Source organism: Phascolarctos cinereus, unplaced genomic scaffold, assembly GCF_003287225.1.
Source record: "Phascolarctos cinereus isolate Bilbo 61053 unplaced genomic scaffold, phaCin_HiC Scaffold_7;HRSCAF=346, whole genome shotgun sequence".
NCBI classification, from domain to species: Eukaryota; Metazoa; Chordata; class Mammalia; order Diprotodontia; family Phascolarctidae; genus Phascolarctos; species Phascolarctos cinereus.
The window spans coordinates 18703650-18716394 of record NW_027556180.1 but is presented as its reverse complement, the minus strand read 5'-3'; the positions used below and the strand labels follow the sequence as shown (position 1 = coordinate 18716394).

General features: G+C 38.4%; 1 protein-coding gene across 2 annotated transcripts in view; it reads right to left on the bottom strand.

Annotated features, from left to right (window-relative positions):
* RSRC1 (arginine and serine rich coiled-coil 1) overlaps positions 1-12745 on the bottom strand; it is a 418914-nt gene that overhangs the window by 393707 nt on the left and 12462 nt on the right. The window lies entirely within an intron of this gene.

Genomic DNA, 12745 nt, shown 5'->3' with positions numbered 1-12745 from the left:
CCAAACCATTTTAACAAGACATTGACAAATAGCACCCAGTATCACATCAACCTGTTCCACTTAGTAAACTAAGAAACAGTAACTGTGACATCTCTGCATAAGTATTCCATTCTATTCCCTAGACTGATGTATATTAATGAGGAGATGGTATTTGAAATGCTTCTTCCACATCAGCATCTGATATGATCAAATTAGGAAATGGGATGATTTATTAAATTTTGTAGAGCTGAAATATTTCTTTATATCGCTCTATGTGTGGTTTCAGAAAGTGAACTGTTGCTTTCAATTTTTCTACTGAGGATGTGCCTGCATTTCACAGACGAATTATTGTCTTTAAAAAGATTGCAAGAAGGCGAAATGTTATTAAGCAAATGCTCAGTAAAACAAACTAAATCAGTTTTAAAATTCCTAATTTAATGTAAATCTTGGTTGTTTCACTGAAATTCAGTTTGTGATCTTATTAAGTCATATTTGCATCATACTGTCTTGCTGTAGGACAATTTTAAATTTATAGCATTACCAGGCAGTTTCACTTCTTGACTTTTAAAATATGTCCTAAATAAAATAATTGCAATATATGCACACATTAAGTTCCTATTTCCAGAGATAAGATAAGGAAGCCCAATAGGTTAATAAAAAATACAATGCAATCAAAATACTAAAACAGACTGATAAACCGTATCTGGCAACTCTTATGATTTTTATAATTAGATGCTAGCATGTTTTATTTAAATGCTTATCAATTTTAGATTCAAAATAGCCTTGTGAACTTTAAAACATTAAGTATGCTTCTCACATATTTTTATATGAAAGCAGCTTTTAATAACTTCGCAATCAAAATCGAGCACTCAAAATCAAAGTGGAAATGAGAGGGATTAAATACAGTGATTAGATTGCTTTATTAAACACTCTCCAATTCCACACCTCAGCTTCTGACACCATGCCGTCCAGAAATTAGACTCTTTGCCTCTTCAACACTGTCAATACTACGCACAACATCCAAGTTTAAATTCCAGCTATTAAGACACATGCTCCTGCAGATAACATCAGACTTTCTGGATGTATTGGTTAGTTCTGCTGACCTTTTTTTCTTCCTCTTTTAAAAAATTCTTCATTCTAAGAAATGCCTTTCTGTGAGGGGGCAGAACGAAGGACACAATGGGAAGTGTAAGTAATGTTAAAAAAAAGATAACAATGAAAATGTATTTTTTCAAAAAAGTCTTCTTGTTCAACATAGCCTTTAAACAGAACAGTGTTTGTAGGGCAACCATTTATTTATTGTCTATAGTTCCACAGTCAAACATATGGATTAGATTTAAGGGATGCTGAGGAAGGTTTGATGTAGTACACTAATTTTAAAATAAAAGCTAGGATAACAGAATGTAGTGACAGCACTCAGAGAAAACAGTATCAGAAAGAAAAGCAAGATCACTATGTTCAGCTGTGGTCCTGACTCCACATACTCTGCCTTAGTTTCACAATAGCATCAGGACTCCACTACACTGGAGAACTGTGATACTAATTAGATTTTAAAAATCTTAGAACTGACAAATGTGAACTTTTTTTAATTTAAAAAATTCATACTTTTTTCTCTGGACTTTTCATATTCAAAAACATAAGTAACACATTGTTAACATTTCAGTAGTGTCCTTCTCCAAGCACATAAATGAAGGACACCTCACAAAGCTAAAATGTGGGAAATCACTCCTTCAGTTGTTTATGTGTTCAATCCCCAGAAAATGAAAATTATCCAGAAAGGAAATAAAACAGAACCATACATATATATACAAGTGGATATCAAAAAAGACTGTACTACTCTGCCCGAATAGCTGATGGGCAAAAAAAGCATTTTGTAAACTTAAAGCATTATGTAAATTAAATATGAGCTATTAGTATCATTAGACATGAGGACACTAGATTTCAAGCTAAGGTCATCAAGTCCAACATCTTCATTTTAATGGTGAGGAAACTGAGGTCCAGAGAAGTAAAGCAGTAAGTGACAGAAGCGGAATTGGAACCAAGGTATTGTGACCTCCACATCTTTCTACTATTCTGCAGTACCTTTAATCAAACAATAATACGTACAAGGTCCAGTTCTAACCCCATCTCAGTTCAAATCAGCTAACACATAAATTGATGGAGTATCTACTATTTGCAAAAAGCAACAAAGGAAATATGAAGATGAATCAAACATAATTCTTGCCCAGATGAAAATGACATTTTAATGGTAGATAAGAAGTACACAAATAAACAAAGTCTAAACGCATAAGGATAGAGAGAAGAATTAATTTCATTAGTATAGAGCAGAGGTGTCAAACTTGTAGCCTGAGGCCAGAACCAGTTCAAAATGTCAATGGGAAATGTTTAACAAAATAAATAAAAACACAATATAACACAGGTAATGTCAATTTATGGCTTTCTAAGTCAATCTAAATCCATCCAAGTTTTATATTCTGCCAATGCAGGTCAACATCTTTTCTGCATCTTGTCCTCTTAGAAGGGAGTTTGCACCAATGGTGTCATCTCACCAATGGTGTCATCTCAAATAGAAATGGATCCCACAGGCTGCACACTGGATTAGAAAGCCACAAATTATCATTACTTATGTTGTATTATATTTTTATTTATTTTCTTAAACATTTCCCAATGACATTTTAACCTGGTTTGGGCCAAAAGAGGAAGTTCTGCAGGCCACTCAAGGCCCAGGCCACAATTTGTATACCTCTGGCTAGAGCAAGGTCACATAGCCAATATGGGTCAGACACAGGACTTGAGCCTTATCTCCCTGGTCCCAAAGTCAGTTCAGGGAATGCTGCTCAAACTTGGAAGAAGGAGAAAATCAAGTTCTAGGAATGAAGAGTCAGGAAAGATCATTTCAAGGTGGGATGTGACAAGAGGTATGTGACCTGGGCCTTCAAAGACCGGTAGGATATTTCACATACACACACATCCAACACAAATATCTCACCTGAATTTTCATCCCTCACACCAACTGCTTTTTGGATATTTCAAATTAGATGTCTAGTAGGCGTTTCAAACTCAACATGTGTAAAAATGTAAGTCATTATCTTCCCCCAAAAAACATCTGTCTCTTCTTCCCAACTTCCCAACAAATCACCCAGGTTCACAACTTTGGCGTCATCCTTGAATCCTCATTCTCATTCACCCCATTCGTGTAATTCACTGCCCAATCTTGCTTTTCTACATTCACAATCTCTTCTGTCAATGTGCCCTTCTCTCCATCCATTCCCATAGCCCTGGGCCTCCTTTTGGACATCATCACCTCTCACTTGGCCTATTTTAATAGCCTTTTCATTGGCCTCCCTGCCTCAGGTCTCTCTCCACCCCAGTCTATCTTCCACTCAGTTGCCAAGTGATATTCTTAAAGTACAGGTCTGCCCATGTTATCTCTGCCGAGAGAACAAGGGAGACTTGAGAGCAGCAGCTATTTTCGCCTCCCTTTGTATCTCCATCACTTAGACAGCGCCTGGCACAGAGTTAGGCCTTAACCCATCTTAACTGACTGACTGGCTTACTGACTGAGGATTGGGTATTTCAAGTCAAAAAGGATAGCACATGTCCAGGGAAAAGGGAGTAGTTCAGTTTGGCTTTAGCATTGGGTAGAAGAAAAGAAATAACCGGCAATAAGGAAGTTAGGCTACAGTCAGATTACATAGAGCCTAGAATCCTAAACTAAGGAATCTGAACTATCTAGCAGGCAACAGGTAGCCAGCTGACCACTAAAAGTTTCTGGGCAGAGAGGTCATGTAATTAAATTAGTAGAATTAACCTGCTGGGAGTGGAGAGTAGAGAAAGGAGAGAGAAGGGGAGGGGAGAGAAAGAAGAGAGAAGGGAAAGGGAGAGAAAGGAAAGAGGGGAGAGGAGAGGAAAGGACAGCAACCTAGAGATTCATTTATAAAAAGCCTTTTCTGATAACACTAGAACACATTAGTCTCTTCTTCTACATTTACTTCATGGATCACACAATGCACATTTCCTACTGCATTAATTGTTTTAGATGTGCCTTTTATCTACTCAACTGGACTGTACCTCCAAGAACATGTCTTATACTTGTCTTGATCACAAGTACTGTCCATAGTACTAGACACACAGCATGCATTCAATAAATGATGTTTGGTGGCAGAAAACAGCATATTACATAATAACTAGTATAATATAACATTCTTAAAAACATTCTGACTAAATCTGCATATCTTTTAAAGTAGAAAACTAACACAGGTAAAAAAATATTATATTTTATGGGACAAAAAGGGATATTATAAGATTCTTTATTAACTCCTTCAAAATGGCTCTTGTAATGAATGGTTGACATTACAATGGGTGGTGACAGACGAATATGCCAGTACATCTGTCCGCACAACTAGATTATCAATTTACAAGGAGGAAAAGATACAAATGATAAGGGAAAATAATATTAGTAATAAAAATTGTAGATATTTATCCCACAAGACAATGAAACAAAAATTCTCTAGCCTGCTAGTAATCTAACAGGAAAAAAAAATCCAAGAATGTCAAGCCCTGATAAAACAATTATAAGTTTAAAAAAAAATTTTTCTAAATCATGGCAGGGACAGCACAGTAACAAAAGCACAAATTTGAAATAACAGGAGGATAAAAAATAGCGTATGGCTGGCTATCAAGAAACACTGTGACACAGTAGAGAGAACTGGCCTTGGAGCCAAGAAAATCTGGGTTCAAGGTCCATCTCTGATCCATCTTCACAGTGTGATCCAAGGCAAATCACTTCACCATCAGCAGGGCTCTAGGCAACTCACTCAAAGATTCTCAAACCAAGCCCAGAGCACTGGGACACTTAACAAACAAAACTGGTAGCAATTCTTTTGGCCTAAGAGTGTTGTGAAAAAAATGACTGAGACACTAATATGAACCAAGAAAGTTAGGGAACCTCTGCTCAAAGATTCTAAGTTGCAGAGAACAGAACAACTTGGATTGGTAGACTCTCCTCATATAGTAGTGAAATCAAAGTCCAGGTTATATCCCTAAAGACAAGTCTGGCAGTTTTTAAAATAGCTTGTTATTAAAGAGGGGCAGTTTATGACTTTTGTTTATAGCATTGTAAATGAAAATATATATGAGCACCAGTAAAGCAGCTAGGTGGCAAAGCGCATAGAGCATTGGGCCTGGAGTCATTAAGACTTGAATTCAAATGTGGCCTCAGAAACTAGCTGTGTGACACTGGGCAGGTCACTTTATGTCTGCCTCAGTTTCCTCAACTGTAAAATGGGGATAAAAACAGCACCTCCCTCCTAGGGTTGCTGTTAGGATCAAATGAGATAATAATTGTAAACAGCTCTGCAAACCCTAAAGTGCTATAAAATGCCAGCTGTTAACAGTAGTACAAGTAATAGTAAAGTACAAGATGATAAAAAAATGATATTCACAATGGGCCTCTATTATACAGCAATACTTTGAATACACAATCACAAATCATTTTAAAACATACTGAAAGAACCATGAATTTCTTGATTTCTTGATTTGAAAACATTATTAACTGCCCTTACTTAAAAATAAGACTTTGAAAACTTGAAGGTGAAACTTTCAAATCTAACATGGTGCCCTAATTACTACAGAATCAAAATCAAATTTAAGTAAGTAAGGTTTTATTGCATTTGTTTTCTTTCTATCTTTTGGTTAGATATCTGACTAAAATATATGCAGAAAAAATCCAGTGGAGAAGAAACAATTTTAAAGGTACTCAAGTACTGACTTCCAAAATATCTTAACAAAAGCAAGACACCAAGGGAATGGAAAAGATCATGGATGGTATCATTATTATTCTCTCCCTCACTCCCCCAAAAACGTAGTGGCCAAGAACTAGCAACTAACATGGTAGTACGCAGCAGACCACAGGTCTGACCCCAAGTCTGTTGAGTTCAATCTTCTTCCCGCTATACCACCCCATCTCCTTTGTTCAAAATAATAACGAAACTAAAAAGCATATACACATTGAAGAAATTCCTGTTTTCAAACTGTATCGTTTCTCTTAGTCTAACACAGTGACTGTTCACGTATAAATGACTGCTCTGTAAATTCTAGTTCCTATCTTTATATATTTATAATGATATCAGAAAAACTTTGCATAAACTCACATTTGAATGGTCCACTATTTCTTATACATAAAAGGATGTTTACTTTAACGGACTCACTAACCTCAATCTGTGACTACTTCATGGAATACTCACAAGGGCCTTTAGTTTTGATTTCTTGAATAAGCAGCAAAATATGCCCCTAGCTAATGAATAAAGATTCATGGCAATCAGCCCAGAGATTCAATAAACAGCACGAAGCCCTCATATGGGAATCCCTAGTTCATGAGTGAGCCTGGCACTTCAAATCCCTAAACCACTGGACACCAGCTGCACTCAATAGGTCTTTGGGATGTCGCATAACACACTGCATTATTACAAGTTCCCATTAGGCAACAAAAGAAAATCAACCCTATTGTAAAGTATTCAATCCACAGGAAGTGACCAGTATCAGCAGCCAACAAATCATACAGAATGAATGAAAACCATTACAAGATGAAAATGGGATAGCAAGGTACAAAGTAGAAGGGAGAATCACGTAACACATAAAAAAAAAAGCAAACAAAAAAAACCAGAAATACATAAGTTGCCCTAAAATTCAGACCTTCAAAGAGGAGTCTTTGAAAAAGGTGACAAATGACTCTGCAAGCCATCAGAACAATCCTGTAGTGAAACCCTAAATTCATTCACATGCTGCTCTATAACTTGCAAAACGCTTGACGTACATCGTCTTTCTTATTTGATTGTCCCTGTGAAGGTCTCTCAACTCAAAATCCGGTGCTTATTGACCACACCATGATGTTCAAAGGGCGACGATGAAGCAATTACAAGGCCCCATATTTAAAGGGAACTGCTGGCTTTTATTAATATTTTTCTTACTGGACAAATAAAAAAAACATAACTAAAAATAAAAACTACCTACTACCTCCACAAATAAGCAAATTCTTTAGGAGCTGCAATTTCTTAATATATTATAGTTCATCAACTAGAGTAATTTCAAGGAATAGCTTGAAATTAATCATGGCAGATAATAAAGTTAATAATTTACTCTATAATCTTTCATAAATCACATGTAAATTACGAACATCTGCTACATAAATATCTATTTTCTACCTGTTATTATTTCTCAAAATCTAAAAGTCACTCTTGAATTCTTTTGTTCATATGAAACCACAAAGCCCTTTGTATTGCTTTGATTTCCTTAACAGAAATAAAGTTTTTTCCTATTTAAAAATGGAACTACACACTAAGACTAGTAATAATGCTACCTCAAAACCTGGGATAATATGACACCTTCTGTCTTAAACACTCGACAGGCTTGCACATGTGTGCGTGTATGTGTGTCTCTGTGTATGTGTGCATAAATACACACACAATCTACATGAGGCTTCAATCTAGCACATGGCTTAGATAACGAGGTGCTCCTGTTCATTTAATTTTGTTGTGAAGCTAAAGGCTAACCAGGGTACCCTGTTAGTTTTGACCTCTGTTATTAAGAGGATCTTTCTAAAACACATACATTTATTCACGACAAGACAAGTACACTGTTAGTAGAACTATGAATTGGTCCAATCTTCCTGGCTATCAATTTGGAATTCTTTGGGAGAAGTATGTTAAACCTTTAGCTCCTTAATAGAGTGATTTCATTACTAAATATAAACCTCACCAAGTCAAAGGAAGGATGATTCCCATATTTACCAAAATATTCATAAAAGTACTTTCTGTAACAATAACGAACTAGAAACAAAATGAGTTCCCATCAATTGGGGAATGGCTGAATAAACTGTGGCCTGTGAATGTAATGACAGAGAAATACTGTGCAGTGAAGCCCAATTCTGGTTAACCATAATAACCATTCTTGACCCAAACATAGCTGCCTCAACACAGCTGAGAGGAAAGGCACTACAGGGGCCAAATACTGCATATACTGTCAGGCACAATCACTCTAACAGCTATTTTTGCTCAACTGTTTCTTTTTTACAAGGCAGTGTTTAATTCTGGTTGGGAATTGGGGAAAAGGGGGAATGCTCAATCCAGAAATTACTAGGAGGGGAAAAACAAAAGGGAGCAATAAAATTTATTTTTAAAATGAATATATATTTAATATTTCACACGTGTATATGTGCACCTACATACACTCCTTTCCTGCTTTGGTCAAAAGGATGTACTGAGCATAATTTCATCACGACTAGGCCTCTACTTCAAAAGCCAGAGCCCAGCTTGTCCTCCAGGTACAATTCTGGCTGGGCTTGCCCACAGCTCTCCTTCACTGTCCTAGGTGCAACCACTCACCAATTTCTATTTTTTCTCTTGTCTAGTTGCACTGCGTTCACACAAATCACACACTGTTTGTCACTCAAAAGTCTCCATGCTTCCTAAGGCTTACTTACTCCACTCTACACTCTTGGTGTGATTTAGCGGTCTCATCCCTCACCTGACATCCCCTGACCTTTCCCCTGCAATGGAGCCCTGCCCTCCTCCTGGGAGGCCAGCTTTCCAGATAATTCACCAACACCACATAGTTGTTCCCACAGCCAAACTTTGGTTATATTTCCTGATACCTTCACCTCATGTGCTTTGACCCCAGGTCACAAAGTTTTCCCTGACTAATCTAGCCTCATTTAATAGCTTGTTCAATTAATTCAATGAGCAGACAGGAATTTTTAAAAAATGAGAGTATCTACTCTTAAGGAACTTAGATTACCTGGTACTAGAAGGACACAAGATAAATGCATCTAAACAAACGCAAAGTAACCTGGATGGGGGAACACTACTAATTGGGCATGGAGGAGGAGCGAAACGGCCTTATTTAAGAGAGGGCAGCTAGGTGGTGCAATGAAGAGCTGGACCTGGAGTAAGAAAGACATGAATTCAAATTCTGCCTCAGACACATACTTGCTATGTGACCCTGGGCAGGTGACCTAACCTCTTTTGCCTCAGTTTCCTCAACTATAAAATGGGGATAATAACAGTACCTTCCCAGGGTGGTTGCGAGGATCAAATGAGATGATTGCAAGGCAATTAGAACAGTACCTGGCACACAGGAGGTGCTTAATAAATGGTTACTCCCTTCTCTTCCCCTGCAGATTCTAAAACTGAGGCTGAGGTGAGGAGGAAGAGCATTCCTGGCACTGGGGATAACTCGTGCAAAGGCAAAGACGTGACAGAACATCATGTATGGAAAAGAGCAAGGAGGCCAGTGTGGGAAGTGTGTAATTGGCAGGAAAGACGGGCTGGAAGCACCCCATGAAGTGCTTTCAATACCAAGCAGACAAGTCCATATTTGATCATACAACCCCAGGAAGGGACTAACTGTGCTGGAAACAGCCCAGGAATATGGTAAATATGTGTCAGCAATATCAATTTGGCCACTATGTGGAAGGTGCTTTGGAGGGGAGAGAAGGAAGTGGGAAAACCAGTTAAGATGCTGCTGCAAAAATCTAGGTGAGAGAGGATGAGGACAGGAAATAGGGCAGCAGAGACAGATAGGAGAGACACTGAGGCAGAACCAGAGAGACTCAGCAACTAATCAGAAAAGAGAAGCAGGAGAGAATGCAAGGCGAAGAACCACTGAAACTGGAAGGAAGGTGGCATCCTCAAAAGAAACTGAGAAGCTAAGTCACTTAGGGGAAAATATCATGAATTCAGTTCAAACATTTTGAGTTTGAGATGCCAGTGGGAAATCCGGGTGGAAATGTCTAAGAAGCAGTAAAGCTATGAAAATGGAGTTCAGGAGAGGTGAGTGCTGGGTATTGAGATCTGGAAGCCATCCTCCTCGAAATGATAGCTGAAGCCATGGAGAGTTGATGAGATCACCTTCCAATATGAGGGGTTGGCAAAATATAGCTTGCACTTGATGCTGCCTGTTTTCGTACAATCAGAAAGCTAAGAATGGTTTTTGCATTTTTAAAAACAATAAAACTACATTTTAAAAATGCGAAAACCCTTCTTAGCTAAAGGGCCATATAAAAACAGAAAGGAGGCCAAAGCAGATGGAGCCCATGGGTCACAGTTGGCCAACCTCTGATCTATACCATGCACTAAGGTTCTTTCCAACTACAAATCTATGATCTTATAATTCTTATTTCTGGAAGACACAAACACACACACACACACACACACACACACACACACACACACACACTCTCCTCTCTCTCTCTCTCTCTTTCAGTTCATGAACTGATTTAATCTTATTCATGATTTATTAAGTAGCTACTATGCACAAGGCTTACAGCATCTGGGATAAAGCTCTGGCTTTGTACTCAGAAAGACCTGGGTTCAGGTCCTGTCTTGGATACACATTTGACTGTGTAACCGTGGACAAGTAGTTTCCTGACCTCCTCGTGTCCCGGGCAGACTCCAGGCCTCTAAGTTCCAAGCTAGTTGCCAATCTATAGATATATATTGGTGGAGGGTGCTCATGATGAAATCCCATGTCCTCACAGAACATGGAGCCCTGTGAGCAGCACGGAGGGTATGAAGGTAAAAATCCAGCCAGCCCCTGCCTCCTGGTGGCAGTCATAAGGCAGGGCACCCAGGGACTGCCTCTGAGTCTGGATGACCTGGCTTCCGCTCTTCCTTGAGGCCTCATGGGTAGCCATTTGCTTAACACCATGCTTCCCTGAGAGGCTAACACTGTAAGTCACAGGAAGTAGTTGTACAAGGAGAGGCCTGACTCATCTCCACGAGACACCAAAATATAAGGAAGGCACGGCTCATCAGCCTCTACCCTCTGGCTCTCATCTCAACTCATCAAGTGAGATTAACTTGTACTGTAGCTGAAAGAAACCCAACCCTCCTGACACTCTGCTCAGTTGGGGACTGGCACAGGAGCAGGCGAGGAGAGGGACGAGTGAGGAGACAGACACCAGTGAAATGTGCACCCAGTGTACCAGGCTCTGCTTGAAGACTCCTTTCATGCCTTTCATGGATGCCCCATGAACACCTCGGTTAAAGTGCACATACTCCTTAAAAAAGAAACAAGAGAATTTTGTGCAGATAGGCACAGTCACGAAGAAAGGCTTCAGTACACCAACTGGTGTGAGTGGGAAGCTGGGACGCAGCAGACGGGCAGGTGGAGCCACTCAGCGGGGGGAGAAAGGGGGTGGAGAACATGTGCCCAGAATGGGCTGCAGCCCTGGATGAGGGCCAGTCAGGGTAAAGGTATATTGGTGAATGTTTGCCAAAGCTTCGTTTTGGTGAGGGGTCCAAGCCCTCCTTCTTGCCCTCCCAACTCTGCTTCTGATGCTCTGGGCTTTGGCCTGGAAACCCCTCCCTCACCCCACTCATTTTTCAGCTCCCTTTACGTGCTATCTTTCCCTATAGGGGTAAAATCCTTGAGGACAAGGACTGCCATTCCTTATGCGTATATTTGTATCACCAGTGCTTACCACAGAGCTAGGTACCTAGTAAGTGTTTAATAAATGCTTGTTGAATGATTTATGCAAGGTAAAAAGGGCTGGTTTAACATAAGGAAATCCATAAATATAACATGTCAATTTAATAATACAAAACACAACAACTACATGATTATACCAATAGATTCTGAAAAAAGCTTTTGACAAAATCAAAAACCTATTTCTGTTAAAAAACACTACAAAGTATGAGAATAAATAAGTCTTTCTTTAGCATAAATAAATAATATCTATGCAAAACCAAGAGTAAATATTTTACCTAATAGAGAAAGTTAGAAGCCAAAAAAGATCAGGGTAAAGCAAGGATGCCCAGTATCACTGCTATTGTTTAACTTAGTCCTAGAAATGCTAGTTATTGTTGTAAGATAAGAAAGAGAAATTGAGGGAATATTCTTAGGCAAAGGGAAAAAAATCATCACTTTTTGTAAATGATATACTTTATTTAGAAAATCCTAAAAAGTCAGCCAAAAAACTAATAGAGAAAATAAATTCATTAAAATTTCAGGACATATAATAAATCCACATAAAACATCAGCATTCCTGTGTATTACCAACAAAATCCAGCAAGAAGAGCTAAAAAGAGAAATGCCACTCAAAATAATCACAGAAAGTTTAATATATATAGGAGTAAATCTACCAAGATACATCCAGGAACCATATGAATCCAATCATAAAACATTCTACAGAAATAAAGATAAATCTAAAAAAATTAAAGAAATAAAAATTGCTTATGGGAAGGTCAAGCCAATATAATAACTTATTCAGTGACATTCCAACCAAACCACTACAAGATGTTATCATGGAACTAGAAAAATATAATAATGAAATTCATATGGAGGCACAAAAGATCAAGAATCTTGAGAAATAATGAAAAAAGAGAGATCTGAATCTATAGCAATGATCGTTAAAATTATTTGACACTGGATAAAAAACAAAGAATTTGATCAGCAGAACATATTAGGAAAACATACAGAAGTAAATGAACACACTAACACCGCGTCCAATTAATCCTAAAACTGCAGTTACTGGGGAGGACTCACTATTTGACAAAAACTGCTGGGAAAGCTGGAATGAAGCTTGGCAGAAATCTGGCACAGAGCAGTATCTCTCACTGTACACCAAGGTACTCCAAATGGATCCGTGACTTAGACATAAAAACTGACATTATAAGCAAATCAGAGGCGCAAAGAAGAAGCTATTTTTCAGTTCTATGGACTAAACAAGCAAAAAAAGAGGATCACAAGACAAAACTGACAATCTGAT